This window comes from Culex quinquefasciatus, chromosome 3 (genome assembly GCF_015732765.1).
Source record: "Culex quinquefasciatus strain JHB chromosome 3, VPISU_Cqui_1.0_pri_paternal, whole genome shotgun sequence".
NCBI lineage: Eukaryota > Metazoa > Arthropoda > Insecta > Diptera > Culicidae > Culex > Culex quinquefasciatus.
Genome location: NC_051863.1, coordinates 164,223,774 through 164,229,794, shown reverse-complemented (window position 1 = coordinate 164,229,794; position 6,021 = coordinate 164,223,774).

The following is a 6,021-nucleotide window of genomic DNA, read 5'->3' as shown; positions in this document are numbered from 1 at the left end:
GAATTAGTTTTTGCTGTCAATATGCTAATGCGCCCATTTCAAATGTTGCTCCAGTGTTTTCGAACTTCGGTAGGGTGGTCCCATACACTTTTTATTTGAAAATTGAACATTTCCATGTAAAAAGAGGTAATATTCCAGTATCCAAATTTTCAACAATCCAAACTTCAACCATTTCTTTGTGCTGTTCAAGCGTTTGCAGTGCTAGATCTTCCCTTTCAGATGTAGCCTGGCGCCTTATATTGAATTTGCACTTTTGAAAATTGCACCTTTTCAGCCATAAAATGGCTGTAGCTTTTGACTCTCAAGTCCAAATTGATTTGTAAAATAAGAAAAATGTGTGTTTTTAGAGCTCTAAAAGTGCCTCGATTATAATTTCTAAGACTTAAACCTGAATTGTTTCGTTGGAAAATGATTTCTGAAGGTAAGCTCAAATTATTTCACTAAATGTGGTCGTCAAAGGCGTAAATTGTAAAATAAAATTTTGGCGTTTTGGACGACGTTGCTTGAATTGGCAAGCCCGACAACTTTCTAGAAGACAAAATGATTCCTAAAAATATGCTAAAAAAGTTAGGTTATCAAAAACATCCTAATCGACAGCCACTCTAATTTTCAACCCAACTTTACATTTGCTCCAGGAGAACGGCAGAATATTTCGGAAATCACATTTTGCAATCTGGTCTTATCATCAATGTTTTTGAAGCAACTTTGTGGGAATGTCTCTGGTCTTTTCGAAAAATATTTTCACGTATGGCTAAGCTTGTTAATGACTTCTACAGGTTAGTAAATCCACGTTATCATATAATTTTTATTGATTATTTGTTTAAAAAAAAACTTGTGAAATGTCGAATAAAATAGACGAATATTTTTTTATGTAGCCATAACTACAACTTAATCAAAGAAAATCCAATTTAATCCAAGAAAATCTAAAGGTGTAGGTACAGCTGGTTGTGAAAATAGTATGGAGAATTAAATGAACGAATTAATGAGGCAAAATTTTTTCAAGTCCAAATAATAAAATACAAAACATATATTTCCAAAGAATCGGCACATTTTTGAGAGAATTGCTCAATTGTAGTTTTGTTAAATATCAAACTATCAGCTCTCAGCAACTACAATTATCAAGCCTGAGTAATGCTCCATGCTCCAAATACAACTGCTCTTCTCTCCGCATTGTTACTCTCAGCGCCGAACATAGCCTAGAGACCCTAAATAGGGAGACTGGTCTAAGCTGGCTAAATCGATCTGGCAACGTATGTTTTGAGCTTGGCAACACTGATAAGTTTTGCTGGGCGTAAAGGCAAATGCTCGTTTGGATACGTCAAACTCGTGTCTGTTTGGGTACGTCAAATTCACTTCGACCAGTCTCCCTATTAAGGATCTCTAACATAGCCGAACACGTTCTTGTGTTTACACACTCGCGTTTGACGTTCTCCTTTTCTCTCTCATTCCCGCTTTCACGATCATCCAACCGCAACAGCGTTTAATCACAAAAGCCGCCACAAAACCAATTTCGCAAGCGCAGTTTACGGGATGTCATACATGGTCGGCACCTAATCGCCGTCACGCGCCGTCGAGCGCATAGTCGAGGACAAGTCGAGGAAAAGGGGAGGAATGAAAGAGAGAGAATGGGAATCACGAGACACAAGAAGAGATCTCACAAGCAATAGTGACAGACCAAATGATAGTTTTTTTATCACTCATTTGCAACACTGCTCAACTGAAACGGAATCTTTTTTATTGTTTTTCTTAATTAGTTTCAGTTTATCATTTTTTATTTCATTTTGGTTAAATATTCTGATTCTTTTTTCCAAAAAATATTGAAAACTAAATATTATTTTATTTTTTTTCTCTGAAAGTCCTTTCAACACGATGTTTTTACAACATTTCTCATTACATTCCACCGTTTTCTCCAAAATACAAACCCCCAAAAAGTCGTGAGATGGAATTCAATTTACGCTCGCCAGATTATGCCATATTCGCATGCCCTGCCTGCTGACTTCCCGAGGCGTCCAGAGCTTGGTGGTACTGCACGAAGCTTTTATTTCCCGTGAAGATTGATACTCCCACACGCAACCGACGTGCCGCCAGTGGCAGTCTGGGGCCGCTCCGACCGAAAAAAAGCCTCCTTATCGGACCAAGTCAATCAGGGGAAATATTTCTTCGGTTTGTTTGTTTGAGGAGTGAAACAAACAAAACTAAAAAAAACTGAAAAATCGTGGAGGCGTTTGGACCAGAGCCGGGAGAGCCCAGACTGGACATTGTATTTTAATTAGGCTTCTTCAGGGCTTCAGGGCTTGAACGAAGAGTGGCGGTACTTTGGATCACGATCCTGCCACAGATATCTGTCAAAATCCCTCGAGGAGAAAGAGATAACCTCGGCTAAGTGCTAAGACATTGATCAAATATTTTGAAGCTACTTGGTATTAACCCTGTCAACGATTTTTCGTGATTTTTTAGAACTTTTGCTAACTTTGTGTGAAAGAGACAAGAAAAGGAGCCTCTGAAGGGTTAACAGTCTCTGATTATGGTAATCCCACTCAATTGGGTTTTATTTTCACACGCTTTCAAAACCCTAACTTAACATAACACCAAAACATGCCGAAAATGGATCAGAAAAACAACGTCAGATCGTTTGTCGGGACTTGCTTCGGTTTGGCCTAACTTACGGAAGGCTCGTTTGAATAAATAACCGATAGGTTAAACGACCTGACCGGTTGCCACCTTTTTTTTTTCTTCGTAGCTGATAGTAGGTGAGCCAACAGCAAATAACACGTGTGCTTTTAAATTATTCATTAATTCGGACTCTGGCTTAAGATTTCTGGTTTGCATTTCGATTGAAAAATTAGGATCATGCTAATAGATTGAGTAAACTCGAACTGATAAAAATCTCACCTCTAGAAATAGGTTCAAATTATCATGGAAGCAGAACATCAATGTTTTAGTTTGTTTTAAAGTTTTGCAACTTTTCACTCATTTATTTTTAACAACAGCAACCTGGATTATTCAATCGCGATAAGACGGTTGCATTTTCTCTGCACCTTCCATAACATAACTCATGTCAGGGGGCGATAATGCATAAACACTATAAACAGCAGCGATTATCTTTACGAAAATCCCCTCCGGCACAGCCAACACAGAAAACGTTGCAACACATGGCGTGCCAAAAAACGCACAGAATCGATATTTCACACTGATAACGAGGACTCATCTGGATTGCACGCACCAAGTGTCCACGCTAGATCCTTAAGGACTGGGTGTCGCAAAAGATGCAACTTAATTTCGTGTTTCTTATCGCTGAGCTGAACCTGTGGGGTTTGTGGGAAAGTTCGGGAGATGATAGAGATATTAGGGGAGGAATGCCTTTTTTATATGGCAAACATCATAATTTCGTTCAACTGAATTTTAATGATTATTAGCCTCATTTGAAAAAATTGAATCAAACCCGGAATATTGAATTTATTTATGTTTTATATTTTGGTTAAAACTAGGGTACAATATTTATTAGTGGACCCCTTTCCTATAGTGGACCCTCTGAAGGGTTTTCGATGAAAAATTCAATAAAATCACAATTTCAAGCGTGTTTTGTCTGCGAATCTTTTATTTGACTAGTTCAGCATCATTTGAAACAAGGTTGACTGACATTGAAGTGTCCTTTTCGCCTATAAAAGTGTTTTGATTTCGACGTATGAAATCAGCCATGGCATTTTCACAACAACAGTATTTCTATTTTATGATTTTATGATTGAAACTATCCAATCATTTTTTGATTGATTATTTTACTTCAGTAAGTCGAAATAATGCAAGTTTAAGGAAATTTACTTAAATAAAGCGAAGAACTGCTCATTTTCAAGCAAAAATTTGGGGGTTCAATATAGGACAACGAAAATCCTAACTTTTCCAAAAGTGGACCCCTGTTAATTTAACTTTCAAAAATGAAGAGAACTGTGCATTTAAGCAAAAGTTTCTCTTAAACATACAATAAATGCTTGTTATAATCAACCTAATTGCATATTTTTCCAATAATGAGTTTAAATATAGCTGTTTTCTTGTTAAAAGCACCAAAAATGCTGAAGCCGTATGAATTTTATTACTAATAAAAATCTTTAGGTAATTTTATTTAACTGAAGCATCATAATTAAAGTTTGAAAAGCTATTTGATATCATTTTTGTTTCATCATTTTTATGTTAACAGTAGTTTTTGAAACGTTTTCTCTGATCTTTTTCGGAAATAAATGTGGTTTTCGTTTGTTGTTTTAAGCCAAAATTGTTAACAAAACATATTTGTTTATGATGAAAAGTGAGCAAAATTCATCTTTTATTCATTATATCTATCATTAGACCTACACCATCCATCAAAACATCAAATATCGATTAAATTTGGTATAAAAATAACAGTTTTCCTATAGTGGACCCGGGTCCACAATCGGATTATGGACCCGGGTTCACTATAGGAAAAGGGGGTCCATAACAGGCAAAACACTTTATTTTCAAATGACTATTTTTGTGTTTTAAAACAAATAACTGATGAAACAAATAGTCAAAATTGCTCAAAAGACTTCAGATTTAATTGTTTTGTACAAAGGGTTATAAAAAAGTGCTTAAAAAATTGAAAAAAATTGTAATAAATGTGCCTCGGCTCTACTAGAGGGTCCACTAATGGTTAAAATACCCTATGTGGGGTCCCTCCCTATGATCAAAGAATCCTTTATGTGTCATTGGTTCACCCATACAAGGCTCCATACAAATTTGGCACCTGTCGATACCAAAATGGTACGTAAATATTAAAAAACCCTTATCTTTTGAAGGAATTTTCTGATCGATTTGGTGTCTTCGGCAAAGTTGTAGGTATTGATGAAGTCTATTCAGAAAAATTGGTACACGGAATATTTTTTGCCTTACTTTTTTATCAAATTTCTCATGATTTAGATTTTTTTATATTATTTTGAAAGACAAAAACCGCACCTTTTGAACCATACAGAAGCATGGAGAAAAAAATTACCGCTGAGTAAGGCCTTTTCAAATATTTTTTGAAGTTTATGTCCCTCTACTCTGTCCAAAGCTGAGGGGGCGGGGGGCAACACAAAAATATAAAAATATAACAATTAAAATTACAAGCTATGATAATAAAATTTGAATAAAAAGTGTCCTGCCTCCTCCCCAGTATTTTTTTCGAATTTTCTTTTGCAGTACTGTTAAACGGAGTTTTACGAAAATTCAAAATATTTTCGATCAATTTCAGACATGCTAAATATGGTAATTGCATTTTAAATTGTGTTTAGTTGCTTAGACTTCTATTTTCTTATTTTTCAAGATTAATGAAAAAAAATTGTTGCCCCTTGATTTTTCAAACCGGTTATGCAGAGAAGAAGGAGGGGGGGACGACATAAACTTTGAAAAATATTTGCCTTATGATCTCTTGAAAAAAAAAAGGAAAAAAATACAAATTTCAGCATAAACAATATTAACTTCAGATTTGAATGTAAAATCAAATTTGCAATCGAAAAGCGTTTCAAACGTTCATACAAAAGTAAAAGTTTAGGAAAAACAACAATTTCAGAGAATAATCTGTATTTTAGAAGCATTTTTAGCTATGATGATGTATAAAGCATATCTCATTTTTTTTTGTTTTAAAATCAAAAAATCAGGCTCAATATTAAAAATTCAGTTTGCTAATCAAATTAGCCAAGAAAAATACCCAAGAATATTGGATTTCAACGCATATGAAATTCTTTGAATTCTGATCAATTTAAGACGTTTTATCATATTGTGTCTAAAGAGCTGTTAATGTTTGATGAAATGGAAAAAAATATTTTGATCACAGCCATGCTACACAAACAATAATGCATTATCCTGACAGAATGGAAAAAACTCCCAGAAACGTTAATTACAATAAAATAATAAAAGAATATAAAATCCCTAAAATACGTCAGATTTCAAACATGTTTATTACAACACTCACAAAACTGTTACTAAAATAAATATATTTTCTTTTGGTCATACGTCGTAGTATCACGTGCCGCA